At 39.9% G+C, this 15,517-nt stretch overlaps 1 long non-coding RNA gene across 1 annotated transcript; it reads left to right on the top strand.

Annotated features, from left to right (window-relative positions):
- Positions 1 to 236: 236 nt before the first annotated feature.
- Positions 237 to 12,922, top strand: LOC112400974 (uncharacterized). The gene is made up of 4 exons (XR_003003497.1): positions 237 to 333; positions 6,823 to 6,973; positions 12,196 to 12,329; positions 12,873 to 12,922. It is a non-coding gene; the product is annotated as an uncharacterized LOC112400974 (long non-coding RNA).
- The last annotated feature ends 2,595 nt before the right edge of the window (positions 12,923 to 15,517 follow it).

The following is a 15,517-nucleotide window of genomic DNA, read 5'->3' as shown; positions in this document are numbered from 1 at the left end:
GTAAGATGTCATCATGGAATTAGCGTGTGGTATTTTTTGGGTTTTTTTTTAGCCCACTAAGTTGTCATGCACTTCTACATGTATGCACTTTTAAATGGGGTCTGTTTCATGTTATACAATGAAAAAAGTCTGAGAGAAGTGTTGTTACAGAGGAACTTCATCATATGACCACATTCAGTGAGGCAGTTGTCTTTTATTGTTCTCTTTCCACTTCCTCCCAACTGTGCAGGGATATTTTTGTATTGAATGTCAGCACGGGAGAGGGGCTAAGAGCTTGGCTTCTACGAGTCAGACTAATTTGGATTCCAGTCCTGCTTCACCTGCTGACCACAGGTAAAATATTTAATGATTCTGTGCCTCAGTTTCTTTAACTGTAAAGAAGAATTGATGAAAATACTAGGTCCACAGTTGTAAATATTAACTAAGTTGATACACGTGAGCATTTAAATCATGGTAAAGTTATTAAAAATACCTCCTGCTCTAATATATGTTAATCTTATAATGGCTAGTCACAACAAAAGGAGCTCATTTAAGATACAAACCAGCTATGGCATCCATTGTCTGAATATATTTTGTACCATGACTCGGTTTTTATTTACACGCACAGTGTGTTACTCGGCCATTCAGTGCCTCTACCTGTCTGACATATTCTTCGTGGCAGATACCATAAGGGTAGGAAAGTCACTGAGAGAGCTCAAAAGACAGGGCTTTGAGTGGTGGATCCTCTGTTTACTGCTTGTGGCAAGTTATTGGTTCATTAAGCCAGAAGGGACTTGTGCAGTGATCTGGTAGTAGTGTCTTCTCTACAGACGAAAACACTAAGATCCAAAGGGGCTCATTCCTTACAATTAGATTTTAACAAATGATTGTGCCACCAAGAGAAATGGGGATTGTGTGAATGACAAGTTTTGGAGGGTGAAAGAAAAAAAATTGACTAAAGGTAAGCACTGGATACAGAACAAAGGTTTGCTTATTTTTCACAACAAAATAAGCAAGTTAACTATCTTGTACAAATAAAGCTTGATTAGTTACAAATGTTTACATATTTGTTCACATACTTAGTAATATTTATTTCTTTAAAAAATTTGGAGCAAACTGAATCACTTTGCTGTACACCTGAAACTAACACAACACTGTAAATCAACTATACTACCAAAAAAAAAAAAAAAATTTTGGAGCAAATTTGACCAAATCTTATATTTGTTAAATCTAGATGATGAGTTTTTGTTATGTTATTCTCTTTCTTATTCTGTTGTTTTAGTAATGTTATAATAATCAACTTTAATTTAAAATAAAGATTTCACACAGTGGATGATAAAAAAACAAAAAAGAAAAAAACAAACAAAAAAACAAAGGGGCTCAGACATGTTCAAGTTCACACAGCTAATTAGTGGCAGAACTCATTCACTTTAAACTAAGTCTTTCTTCCCTCAACACAGACTAGAAATGTTTCGCTCTTGGCATCTAAATTCCTCTACTCTGGGGTCAAATTGCCTGGATTCAAAGCTCCACCCAACCTCTCACTAGGCATGTTAAGCCAGGGCAAATGACTTATCCTTTATGTGCTCCAGTCTTGACCTATAAAATGGGGAAAAAATTAATGATCTCATAGTGATTTTGGAAAAGATTCAATAATATAACCTAGAGATAATACTTTGCACACTATCTGGCACTCTATTATTATTATTATTGTAGGTTTAAATTATATCATTTGTCTTCAATTGTAAGAGTTTTGATAAACGCAAGAACTTTGAATCCTTCATATTTTCAAAACAGATTACTGAATAAAAGATCTTGGGACTTCCCTGGTGGCGCAGTGTTTTAGGAATCTCCCTGCCAATGCCAGGAACACGGTTTTGAGCCCTGGTTCGGGAAGATCCCGCATGCTGTGGAGCAACTAAGCCCGTGCGCCACAACTACTGAGCCTGCGCTCTAGAGCTGGTGAGCCACAACTACTGAGCCCGCGCGCCTAGGGCCCGTGCTCCACAACAAGAGAAGTCACGGCAATGAGAAGCCCGTGCACCCCAACGAAGAGTAGCCCCTGCTCGCTGCAACTAGAGAGAGCCCGTGTGCAGCAACAAAGACCCAACACAGCCAAAATCAATCAATAAATTTAAAAAACGAAACAAATCTTAATTTCACTCATTAATTCATGTATTAATCAAATATTTACTGAATACCTATTATCTTCTAGGCACTGTTTTGGGTACTGGGATATAGCAAAAAATACACTTAGCTCCCTAAGGGTACAGTGACAGGGACAATAATAAAATAATAAATAAGTAAATTACATGTGTATTAGAAGGTGCTATAGAGAAAAAACAGAAAGGGGACAGGAAAACAGTAGGGATGAAGGGAACTGAGCAAGAGAGTTGACATTTTAAATATGGTAGCCAAGGAAGGTGACATTTAAGGAATATGTGAGGAAGGGGAGGGAGATAGGCAGGTAGGTATCTGGGTGAAGTGTATCCAAACCAAAAGAGGAGCAAATGAAAAGCCCTCGAGGCAGGAGTGTGCCTCACATGTCACTGCGATAGCAAGGAGCCCGATGCGGTTGGAACCCAGTGAGCGTGCAGGACAGAAGTAGGCAGTGAGACAAGAGAGGAAACTGGAGCCAGGCCATGAAAGGCCTGTAAGTTATCACAGGGACCTTGGTTTTTCACCTTTCATGAGTTATAAGCCATTGGATGGTTTGAAGCAGAGGAGTGTATAATCTGGCTTATAGTTTAATTGATTATCTAACTGCTTCTGTGTTGAGAATAGACTAGAGGATTCAAGGGTGGGAGCAGAGACACCATTGAGGAGACATGACACAGACAGTGCTACGTGTTGACCCAAACAGCTTCATTTTCCTCCTAGTGCATAGGAAGACTACATTTTCCAGCTCCTTCTTTTTTTTTTTTTTTTTTTTTTTGAAAAAGTATCTGACTTTTATTTTCTGAAGAGAATAAACAAAAACAATGCCACTGATTCTACCAAAATTTGTTCCTCTTGATGACTTGAGATTTCAACATATATCAGAAAAACGTGACTGTGGCCTAGCATTCTGGCTAGCATTCAGACTCTCATGTTGTGAAACTTCATGAGAGAGTGCAAACTAATAGGGGCATTACATTTATTCCCACTTTGCAATTGTAAGACCATTCATTAATAGCTGATTTTATAACCATTCATTGCCTCCAGAAGGCCGGTACTTTTATCTGTCATGGACCATTCAAAAACAATCAGTCATAACGTACAAATAGAAAGTAATTTGTTTGTAACAGCAAGAACAGTTTCTAGCCAACAAAATCCTGTTTCTATGTTTCCAGCAACCTGTAAAAATATTGCTGAATATATGTAGAATGAACTGTTAATATGAATTTCATATTTGTATTACCTTGTGAATTTCACAAAATTTTCAGAAATTGGTTATTCACCTTTACAGCCTTCACTTTCAGCAAGAGGAATGTTAGGCCTATTTAGGATGAGGAAACTGAGGTTCAGAGCTGTTGCATGGTTTACATAAAGCTACAGAGTTTGCAAGCGATAGAGCCAATAATAAAACTAATGTCTTTTGTACTAAAGGAAGGTATCTGACTGCCAAATAGCTCCTTTGTATCTGGGTATCTGAGCCATATGCCCAGTTCAAGACAACAGAATGTGAGTAGAAGAGATATATGTATATTCCTTCCAGGCCTGGCTCCTGAAAGATCTCATGCCTTTAGATGCTCTCTCTTTCTACTTTCTGTGGGGCTGGGAGTTAACCATTGAATAGTAAAGACGTGATGGAAGCAGCATGGATCCCCAAGGCATCACTTTACGGGGAGCTACCCAAACAATGAGGTGAGTGAGAAATAAACTTTTATTACACTAGGCCACTGAGGGTTGGGGATGTTTGTTACAGCACCTAGAGAGCTTCACCCTGACAAATACAGGAGGGTAACACAGTAAGTCAGGCAAGACATCATGACTTGGATCTGGGACTGAGCAGTGGCAGTTGTCAAGAGTGGTTGGAACCTGGATATATTTTGAATGTAGTGGCTACCAGATTTTCTGACAGATCTGAAAAGGCATGTGAGAAAGAGTCAGGGATAACACCCAGGATTTTGGGATGAACAATTAGAAGGATAGAGTTGTTGTTAATTGAGACAAAGAGGACCACAGGAAGAAGAGGTCTATAGGCGAAGAGACTGCAAGGCAAAAGGAGATCAGGAGGTCAGCTCTGGCCATGTGAGGTTTGAGATAATTATCAGACATGCGAGTAGAGATGCTGAGTAGTAAGTTACACAACTCTACACAAGGGTGGGCTGGAGTTAGCTTGCACAAGCTATGAAAACCAACTATAGAAATTCCAAGAGATTTATAAACAAGTTATTAAACTATTGGTAGCTTGAAATCAGCTGTGGTAGGAGTATTTATGCCACATGAACACGCAAATGCCCATGTCAGGTCTTTTGGGTTTTTTCCCAGGCAGCTGGTTGTTAAATATTCACTAGCACCCCATTAGGTATAAGAGTTGAGGGAAGAGGTCAGGTTTACAAATGGGATTATTTCTTTAGGACTTTTCCCTCACAAGACATCTTACAAATCTACCTCAAGTATCAGATACATCTTTCATTTAATACTATTTTCTTGGCCATATTCTATTAACCAAAGCTTTTTTTTAGACAATACATACACAACCCACTTATATGGTTCACTCTGTGTTCACAGCTATTACACACTGAAAATAAGTATCTTAATTCTATTTTCTAGTGTATTTAAGGCAACAAATACAAAATTAGATAATTTCAATTTTAAATCCCAGAATGTACTTATACATCTTCGCTGAAATTTCCCATATTTATAATACCCCAAATATTCTCATCTAAATAAGGAGTCCACCCTCCACCCCCACCCCCCACTGCAATGAACACAACAATCTCTTCTAACCTCTGATTAACCAACTGTAAAATAAGGATTGCATTTTCCCTGCCTACACCACCAGATAATTGTGAAGATCAAATGAGATAATGCACATAAAAGAGATCTGTCAAATGTAAGCAAACAGAACAGATGTTCATAGATCTAAAATAAAATGACAAAGAGTCTCTACATTGATTGTGGTCTTCAGAAGATTTATTAATGCATTTTGTGGATGGCTAGGTACCATTCAGAGCCAATCAGGTTGATATGGACCTACTCTTCTAGAACTTCAAAATAGGTTGACACATAATGGAAATTGATCGGGAAGGACTCCATGCCAACTTATATTGAACTTATGCAAGAGGAATGTAAGAAAATGCTTTCTTATTTCTTCACTTCATTACCTTCCTCACCCTGGACATATCCTCATTCCTGGAAAGGAATCTGATTTTCTTTCATGGAAAAGATGATAATAAGAATGGATCTCATTTTGTGACATCAGTATTGTGTTTTTTGCCTTTAGCTTTTAAACAATGTTTGTTGAAGAAGATGCTTCTCTCAATATTTTAATTCAAACTGAGTTAAGCTAAGAGGGGAAAGATATGTTTATGAGATGAAGTGAATAAAATTATTTCTTTATCATTGATTCCATTGTAGAACTGACTGACAATATAGTCCCAACAAGTGGGATCTCCAATATTTCAGGCCTTTTAGTTTTTTATTAAAAATGGCAAATTTGAGCATTAATAAATGAGAACACTTATTTGAATACCTCAATATAAATTAATTGGAAATGTCTATAAATATAAAATGTCATAGGGGATTTTTATGTGTTTAAATGTCTTTCAAGGCACTTAGCCTTGTATGCACCATGTTATCTTTGTTTCTGCTGCTGAAGCTTTAAGAAAGGGATTAGGTGAAATATAGAGGATGTGTAGCATATAAAGTAGGAATTATTGTCTACTCAGTTTGCTACTTTGTTTACATGAAACTTCTCTAGGCAACTTAAACTTTAGTTTAAGTAAGTGGTGGCACTAAGATCAGAACCCCGGTACTTAATCACCCTGTTATCTTGCCACTGCAAAAGTACAGACGTCAGCTCAGTTTTAGGGAAAATATTTAACAATCAGAGGTTTTGAAGGCTGCCCTCATGGTGATGAATTCCCTGTTAGTGGAGATTTACCAGCTGACTTGCTAGGTGTGATGAGGCTGGTCCTCCTAAGGTGAGACAGAGCCAACACTGTATCATAGCTCTACTATTTCCACCACCTAGGTGGGGCTGGAGGGCAGGACACAGCTAGAGCAGGGTCCAGAGGAACCAAAGCATGAATGGAGAGCATCCAGGACTTATTTCACAAAAGTGCTAAAGGCTCATGGTGGGGTTGGGGCAGGAGTGAACTCAGAGTTCGGCAAGATGGAGCACATCAGTGGGAACACTGAAGTCAGGATCAATAGATGTGATTGTTGAATGGGAAGAGCCACTAGGCTTTAATCAACATGAACCTTCTCAGACCAGAGGCATTTATCCCTTAATAAGACCTCAAATAGAGTTGGCAAACGAGGTTTCCAGACTGGCCTGAATGTTTATTCCAGAGCTCTTAGAGCGTGAATTCATGCTTAGCCAAGTGCTGGGCTTCATGACCTACGCAGCTGCTACAAACTCAGATAACCCAACTAATTTAGGAAGCCTAGAAAGGTCTGGACCACTGGGAGAGGCTACTTTAAGGCACAACAGTTTTTGATGGAAACCCAAGAAGTTGACAACACATACCTGGATTAGTTAGTAGTTGATTAGCAATGAAATGTTTCCTAATACAGCACTAGTATCCTTTGGAAAACAAAGTTGGTTCCTGTTTGAATCACACCAGACTTTTGACTTCTTTCAAATCTTCTCAATGGATGCATTTAGGATCATCCCTTTAATTCCTCCCTCAGCGCTTCTCTAATCAGTGAACACATGGAACTGCCATTCATGCACAGAGACAGGGAAATCAGCCTGGCAGCCCCGACAATGGTTTGCACAAGCTGGCACAAGACTACATGACTCATGAATAGCAGGCACATTTGGAAGGCGGAGAATCACAACGTAAGTAGTCCTATAGTCACGGGGAACTCATCATTTCTTACGGCAAGCTTCTCTTGTCTTTTCTCAATTATGCTTTATGGGCACTTATCTCAAAATTTAATTGAATTGGTTGCTTCACAGATGGGCTTAAAGGATATTTTAGTTTCCAAGCACGGGAGACAAAAGAACGACTGGTACTGTTCTCAAATTAGAAGCCATTAGAAAGGGGAAGTTTTTAGCGGGTTTGAAAGAATTTAACCACATTTGAGCATGGTATGTTTCCTGTGCATCAGGAGGATTTAGTCCTCAGTGGGGGGAAGAGAAAGAGAGGCTGAAGCTAGACTGTGGATCAGGTCTGTCTGTTGAAGAGAGGCTGTGAGTCTCAGTCCTGCTGGTGAGAGCTACATAGGTGATAAAAGGAAGGAGGGCTCTTAGAGAAGTGAGGTGAGAAGCCCTGGAGGGAAGAGAAGGAGGCTTCAGGGTGGACTGGAAACTGGGAAGAGGTAAAGCCAGCTGGTTTCCTTCTGCACCATAACCCCCTGGCCACATAATTAATTGTGTTTAAGTTAATACTTATACTAACTGCAACACTAACCCAAATCCAGTCCCAACCCAAATATTAACTCAATGGAAGCCCAATTATCTGGTAGTCTAATGCTGAAACCTCTTAAATAACTGTCCTGAAAAGATTTTAAAATCAGTTTCAGTCTATGAGATTACGCTATTGTAATAACCAAACAATGATTTGCCTTGGGCTAAATAATCTCTGGTGCTTATTTTATGCAGGTTTTACATGAGGTATTAAAATTATCCCCAATTTATGGATGAGGAGTCTGAAGCTTAGAGGGGTTAAGCGACACACCTAAGGTCAGATAATTAGCTTCTGGGGAGTGAGCTGGGATTGAACTCTGACATTCAGTTCTGGAACAGTTGGTGAGGATGTGACAGATGGCCAGAAATGGGCCCTCAGTAACGAAGACTGTACGCTGAGGGCTTACCAGTACCCCAGGTGCCATGTTAAGAGTTCCTTTGCACTGCCTCATTTAATCCTCCCAATAATGTACTGTGATTTGGCACTAGACTAGCCTCCTTTATCGATGAGAAAACCAAGACTCTTAAAGGCAAAGTTAATTGCTCAAGAGAGCTTCTTTCAAACTCAGGGTTGAGGCTAGCACTCACATTCAGAGCTGCTGGACCCCAGAGCCCCACCTACTGAACTACACACAAAAACATTTTGACATTTTTGAAGAAGAGATGAGAACCACATGGGCCAGATGGGAGGTGAAGGCTACTTGTATTTCACAGTCCTACTGGCTGCACTGCAGGTAATCAACAAGTATTTTAAAACCAACTGAGTCAAATGGGTCAAACCACAGAAAGAGAGACTTTAATGAGACATGAAGACGAACAGAAAACTGAACAGTGAGACCAGGAGCCTGCGGGAAGCGACTCTTCAAAAACAAGAATAAGTGCATCTTCAGACATAGGAGTTTGGTGAACCAAACCACTGGTTTTCAACTCTGTTTTTTTGCTATTTTAGAGGCACTTTAAAAAAAAAAATACTGATGTATGGGACTTCACTCAAGATCAGTTAAATCAGTCTCTGGGAATAAGCCCTGAACAGTATTTTTTAAAATCTCTTCTGGTGTGTCCAGTGTGCAGCCTGAATTAAGAACGGCTGATCTTCCCAGTAGAGGCCCCTTTCAACCCCGCGGTGCCTTGAGCACTCTTCGAAAAGCCTTAATTGTTTTGTTTAATATATATTGCTCCCCTAAAACCCAAAGTGAAGACTATGTAAGCCATATGTCCTTCCCCTTCCAACAAAGACACTGAAGTATGAAGGCGACATATAACTTACTCAAATTCTAGCATGTGCCAGACTTACCTGGAGGGCTTCTTAAAAGACAATTTGCTGGTCCCCACCCCCAGAGCTTCAGGTGTGGCTGGGGCCTGAGAATTTGCATTTCTAACAAGTGTCCAGGTGATGCCGATCTGAGGACCACAATTTGAGAACCACTTTCAAGTAGGGTTTAAAGGAAACGTGGTGAAAAAGAATACACTTATTTTTTGTCATCCTTATCAGTGTAACATATTCAAAGGAAGGTTTACACCTAGTGGTGGAATTTCTGCATCAAAAGGTATCATTGACGGCTCTCTTCTCATCTGATCCCCATTTACTGTCATTTCTAACTCCTGCTTTTCAGAAGTTAAGTCAATCTGTTGCTGAACTGAAAGATCTTGTCTGATTTGTCACTTAGGCAAGTTTATTTCGGTATCCTAGAGATCAAAAAGTAGCCAAAATCAATCAGATCCTTTACTTTCCCATAGTCACTTGGCAAAGTTCTCACACTTGGGGCTGGGCAGAATCTCAAACCCACTATGTTATGGCCAAAGTGATTTGTGTTTATGACCAAGAAACTAAGTAACGGGGTGACGAGGAGGAAAAGCCAACTCTGATCTGAGGTGCTACGGAGGAAGTCTTCAAAAAAACATCATGATTGGATTCAAGGGCTACCACAGAAGAGCATTCTTCCAGTGTGTCATACAAAACCAGGAAAACCTGAGGGGTGGTGAGAGCATCTGATGTTTGTGTTAACTGATTCTGTCTGGTCTACACATCCGTCTCACCCCACTCCCCTAAATAATTGTTTCCCTTAATTTAAAGGGTCCACCCTCGTTTCTGACCAGCTTTCCCTGGGTATAATTTTCTGGTCTGGGAGTTAAAAGACTGGCTCTTTATTAGTGGACTGAGTTAATATAAGTGTTTAATTCCCAACTCACCAGCACCCAGATTAAAAAAAACCGTATTCTTACTCAAACCCTAGAAGCCTACATTCTATCTTCTTCTAGGGATTAAGCCTAACCACAGGTAAGCATAACCTAACTTCTTACACTGCAGATTAGTTTTGTCTATGTTTGAACTTTCTTTATATTACTGGAATCATGCAATGTATATTCATTTGTGCCTGGCTTCTTTCACTCAATATTATGTTTGTGAAATTAATTCATAAAAGCATCAGGAGTTTGTTTTCAATGTTCTATAGTATTCCAATGTATGACTCAATTTATTTATCTAATCAACTGTGGGGAGTTGGGTAATTCCTAGTTCAGGGCTATTAGAAATAACACAGTTATAATTATTCCTGTGCAAGTACTTTGGTGACCATCACAGACAATTCTGTTCAGTATATACCTAGGAATTTCTGGGTTATGGGACATACTTATGTTTAGCTTTAATGGATACTGCCAGATGGTTTTCCAACAATATATCAAGTTTTACTACCAGTAACAGTGCCTAAGTATTGTAGTCGTTTCACATTCAGGCTAATACCTGGTGTTGTCTTTCACTTAAACCATGCTGGTGTGTGTGTAATGGTATATCACTGTGGTTTTACATTGTATTTCTTTGCTGACTAATGATGTTGTAGTCTATTTATTGCCATTTGGCAATCTCTCTTTTATATATCTAGTTCAAGTCTTTTCCCCATTTTTCAAATGTGTTGCCTGACTTATTTATTTTTAGGAATTGTTTATATTGAATATGAACTCTTTGTCAGGTTATCTTATCTATTTAGTACCTTCTTCTGGACTGTGGTTAGCTTCCTCTCTCTTTCAGTGTTTTTTTTTCCATGAATAGTCTTTATATTTTTAAAGGGTGTTTTGGCTTCTAACCCCCATATAGTTTTCCTTCTACAATTCTGGCCAACACGGAAACACACTGACTTAATAGAAATTAACAACTTGAATGGTATGACTTGTGACAGTCTGAGTCATGAAATTAATTAATACCCCTAATTCACTGATCAGAAATCATGGCCACATTATTCTTCACTAATTTATATGCTTGGGCTTCTGGGTAGTCACTTCATAAATGTACCCTGCCCATTATAATCTCTTCAAAATGGTTAACTGTCAGTCGACTTTGGTAACATTCTGTTAGATACAAAAAGATTTCTAGTTAGGATTCAATCCCGTCCATCTCACAAGTTCACAAAGGGGACAAAGGGAAAAGGAATAAGAGAAGGAGAATATTCAAATACAAACAAAGTGACTTAAAAAGATAACTGGGGAAGCAGAGAAAAGAGGCAAGGTTTTATTCAACTGCAAATGAGGCTCTGAATGAAGTCTTGTGAGGACTTTGGTTTAAGTGTTCTCAGAGGCCAGTTTCTTTCGTACTTTTCCACAGAAGACAATTTACATAAGTAGAAGCCTGGTATCTGAAGTAACCATAGTAACCTTACCCTTCCATCCTATTCAGGGTGTGAATTTTTCTCCTTTTAGTGAAATCTCTCTGCGTAATAGATATGCGAAACTTTACATGTTGATGTAACATTGAGTAAATGGATCAGAGTTGCAGTAAACGTTAGAGGAATTGTCAAGAGGATTGGGAGAAGCGGGGGCGGATAGAGACTGCCAAAACGGAGAAAACAAATCCTTAGGGGATTTGGTGGAAATCACACCTACCTGGGAAAATAGAGACCTAGTCTGTGATTACCAAGATGTATGATTTTTTTATTGCCTGGAATTACATAAACTAAGACAGAGAGGAAACAAGTTAGAAAGGAAAGGGGCTCCCTATAGCTGTGTTATACTTATTCTCTTAAAAATCCAGTAAGCTGTATCCCAGCTCCAGCTTCTCAGAGATGCTCTCTCTGGGCAATGAGATGACATACTAATCAAGGAGTTGAGCAGGTGTGAGGCTGGCTTACCTAAAGCTTGTGGACTGAGAAGGTGATTCATGGAGCTGACTTGACCTGTAGGCCCAATGCAACTTCCTATCCTGCAACGCTCCTATCAGACCATCTCCAGATTTTTCTGGGTTCCATTAGTTATAAACTTAAAACTGAAGTACACATTGATGGCCTGTTCAGTGTTAAAAAATTAATGATCTCATTCAAATGATTAACACTGGTATCAACAATATTATTCATTATGGAAGGTGTTTCTTTCCCTACTCTGGTGCCCCCTCTAAAGTGATTTTTGGTGTGACTACTTGGAAAGGTGAGAATCTGTTCCACTAAATCTGTGAGAGGAAGGAAAACCAAAGACCAGTCCAATACAGCTGACCTAGCCGATGCTTTGATTGGAAGCGTCTTGAAATCCCAAGGAGGGGAGAGCACAACATTATCATATTTTGATTCAACAGCCCATCAGCAGTGCATTTATGTGTTTATGATCTTGTGGAGAAAACACTGAGATGATGTCATCAATAAATGAAGCCATGGAACTTTTTTTCATTACAGAGATTCCAGTTCTGGGATTAAAGGGTTCATGACTTGTGGCCAAGAGGAAGATGCTGAGGAACAACCTTTTGACATAGAAAACACTCATTTTTATACAAATACTGCCATAAAGTGCTCACTCATTCTAGTATGGAGTAAGTACGGATTTTCTAGTATAAAGCAGTGTCTCAGCAAAAGACACTGTGAGTATCAATTTTCAAGAAAGAAAGAGGAAAAACTGCATAATAAATACAATTCTCCAGAGTCACCACAATCATTTAATATATTTTAAAGCCTTCATATATCAAGGTTTATATATTCCTTTTCACAAACACAATCTCTCCCTATGCACTGAATTGCTTAAAGCATTGTCCCTTCTGTTCTGTAAACATTCCCTGAAGGCAAAAACATGTACTAAATTTGCATTCATGAACCAAAATTTGGCTTGTGGTAACTCTAAGACTTTGCTTACTAGAAATGTCAGTTGTTTTTGCTGTTATTTTATAAGGAAATTGGGTTTCTAGCTAACATTTCTCCCTAATAGATGCCTACAGTGAAGTTTCAATTGTGAACACTTTCTTTACAATTTCTCATGTATAATTCTGCAGTAAATCTTATTTGTGGGTAATAGACCTATTTCTTTCAGAGAAAATTTGCTGATTGTACACATTCTTTCCTCTTTGTCTTGCTATAAAAAGGGAGAAGAGGGCTTCCCTGGTGGCGCAGTGGTTGAGAGTCCACCTGCCGATGCAGGGGACACGGGTTCGTGCCCTGGTCCGGGAAGAGCCCACATGCCGCGGAGCAGCTGGGCCCGTGAGTCATGGCCGCTAAGCCTGCGCGTCCGGAGCCTGTGCTCCGCAACGGGAGAGGCCACAGCAGTGAGAGGCCCGTGTACCGCACACACACAAAAAAAAGGGAGAATAAATGTAAATGAGTCACCTTAAATGTAATAGGCACTATATATATACATTTTTCTTTTTAAAATTATGTTTGCATTACTCTAGCTATTTCATAAAAGCACACCAAAGGAACCAGAATTTGACTTTAACCCCGAAAACTTACTTTATAAGTAGTATTCGCTAATTCAGTTCCACAAATGTTATAGGGATTCTGATGAATTCATATAAAACACAAAGCAAAATCAGCGCAGACAACACCAAATACAAGAGTTTTAACTTGCTATAGAATAGCATATCAGAATATTAATCACTACCAATTTTAAGAGCAGCAGTTTATGGTTTGCTTGTCACAGTGCTGTGAACATAATAGGTGTTTACTAAACATCTTTCAGCAGACTGATGGATATGTGGGGTTCAGGAGTTTAAAAATGAGGTGGGCTGTATTATTCACAACAGCTAAAACATGGAAGCCACCCAGGTATCCTTCAGCAGATAAATGGATTAGCATAATGTGGTACATGCATATAATGGAATACTGTCCAGCCTTAAAAAGAAAGGGCATTCTGACATATGCTACAACAGAGATGAACCTTGAAGAAATGATACTAAATGAAAGAAGCCAGTTACAAAAACCAAATACGATATGATTCCATTCACATGAGGTATTTAGAGTGGCCAAAATCACAGAGACAAACAGTAGAATGGTGGCTGCCAGGGCCTGGGATGGGGGTGGGGGGTGGTTAGTCTTTAATGTACACGTAGTTTCAGTTTTGCAAGATGAAAAGAGTTCTGTAGATGAACGGAAGTGGTGGTTACCCAGCAATATAAATGTTTTAATGCCACAGTGGAATATTACTCAGCCATAAAAAGGAACAAAATTGAGTTATCTGTGGTGAGATGGATGGACCTAGAATCTGTCATACAGAGTAAAGTGAGTCAGAAAGAGAAAAACAAATACCGTATGCTGACGCATACATATGGAATCTAAAAAAGCGGTAGTGATGAACCTAGTGGCAGGGCAGGAATAAAGACGCAGACGTAGAGAACGGACTTGAGGGCACAGGCGAGAAGTGGAAGCTGGGACAAAGTGAGAGAGTGGCATTGACATATGTACACTACCAAACGTAAAATAGATAGCTAGTGGGAAGCAGCCACATAGCACAGGGAGATCAGCTCAGTGCTTTGTGACCACCTAGAGGGGTGGGACAGGGAGGGTGGGAGGGAGACGCAAGAAGGAGGGGATATGGGGATATATGTATACATATAGCTGATTCACTTTGTTATACAGCAGAAACTAACACACCATTGTAAAGCAATTATACTCCAATAAAGATGTGGGGAAAAAAGAGTCACTGAACTGTAAACTTAAAAATGGTAAAGATAGTAAACTGTATCTTACGTGCATTATACTACAGTTTTAAAAATGGGAAAAAATGTACTCATGGCTATAACGTGAAGTGATATAGTTTATTAAAGAATTTTCTCAGATATTCCTATAAAAGTTGGTTAAGATGATGCATTTTGTTATAAAATTTTACAATTTAAAAAACTGAAGAAAAAAAAAAGATGGAGTGAGAATCTTGATTTATCTAGTTTCCCAACAAAGAACAGAACCATTTGCCTCATGAGAGCTTTCTATATCCCTTCACCTCAGGACTTTAAATCTTCTTTACATGCAGATGACCTGCAAGCTCTATCTCTGAGAGTGACTTCTGTTAGGGACTCCTGGACACATGTGTCCCATCACCGTCTGGAGGTGTCCATATGGAGGTCTCACAGGTACCGCCCAGTTAACAGGACCCAAAGCACACCTTTCTACTCTCCCTCCTCCACCTATTTCTCTCTCAATCGCTCCTGTCGGAGCAAATGACACTATAAGCAACTCAGACGCTTAAGAGAGAAACCGGGGTGTCACCTCCTCTCCTGTGTCCCAACAGCAGGCCCTGTTGGTACATCCTCTAACCTGCCCCCCAAATATGCCCCTCCCCCACCCCTCTGCCCAGCCCATGCCGCCATCTTCCCTCAGCTGGACAAGTGCTAAGGTCCTCTCTTGCTCTCTGTAAACCGCTCTCCACCCAGACACCAGAGAAGTCTGTTAAATAAATAAGACCGTAGCATTTCCTATGGAAAATGCGTTCCTGTTTTCCCCTTGCACTCTAAAGAAAATCTAAACTCCTTCCTGCGGCCTAGGAGACATGACCCCTGTAAACCCCTTTTACCCCACCTTCTGCCCCCCACCCCGTCCCTTGCTCATCCTGCTGCAGCCACACTGCCCTGTGCTCAGTGACATCAACACGCTCCCCTCTTTCCTCCTTAAGGCCTTTGTCGTGCCATTCCTCCTGCCTGGAGCATTCCTTCCCTGTTCTTTGAAAGGCTGCCTCCTTTACAAGATTCTGGTCTTAGTTTACATGTGAGCCCCTCAGACCGTCCTGGACAGCCCTATC

The sequence above is a fragment of the Neophocaena asiaeorientalis genome, unplaced genomic scaffold (genome assembly GCF_003031525.2).
Source record: "Neophocaena asiaeorientalis asiaeorientalis breed wild unplaced genomic scaffold, Neophocaena_asiaeorientalis_V1.1 scaffold130, whole genome shotgun sequence".
In the NCBI taxonomy this organism is placed as follows: Eukaryota; Metazoa; Chordata; class Mammalia; order Artiodactyla; family Phocoenidae; genus Neophocaena; species Neophocaena asiaeorientalis.
This window is presented reverse-complemented; position numbering and strand designations above follow the sequence as displayed.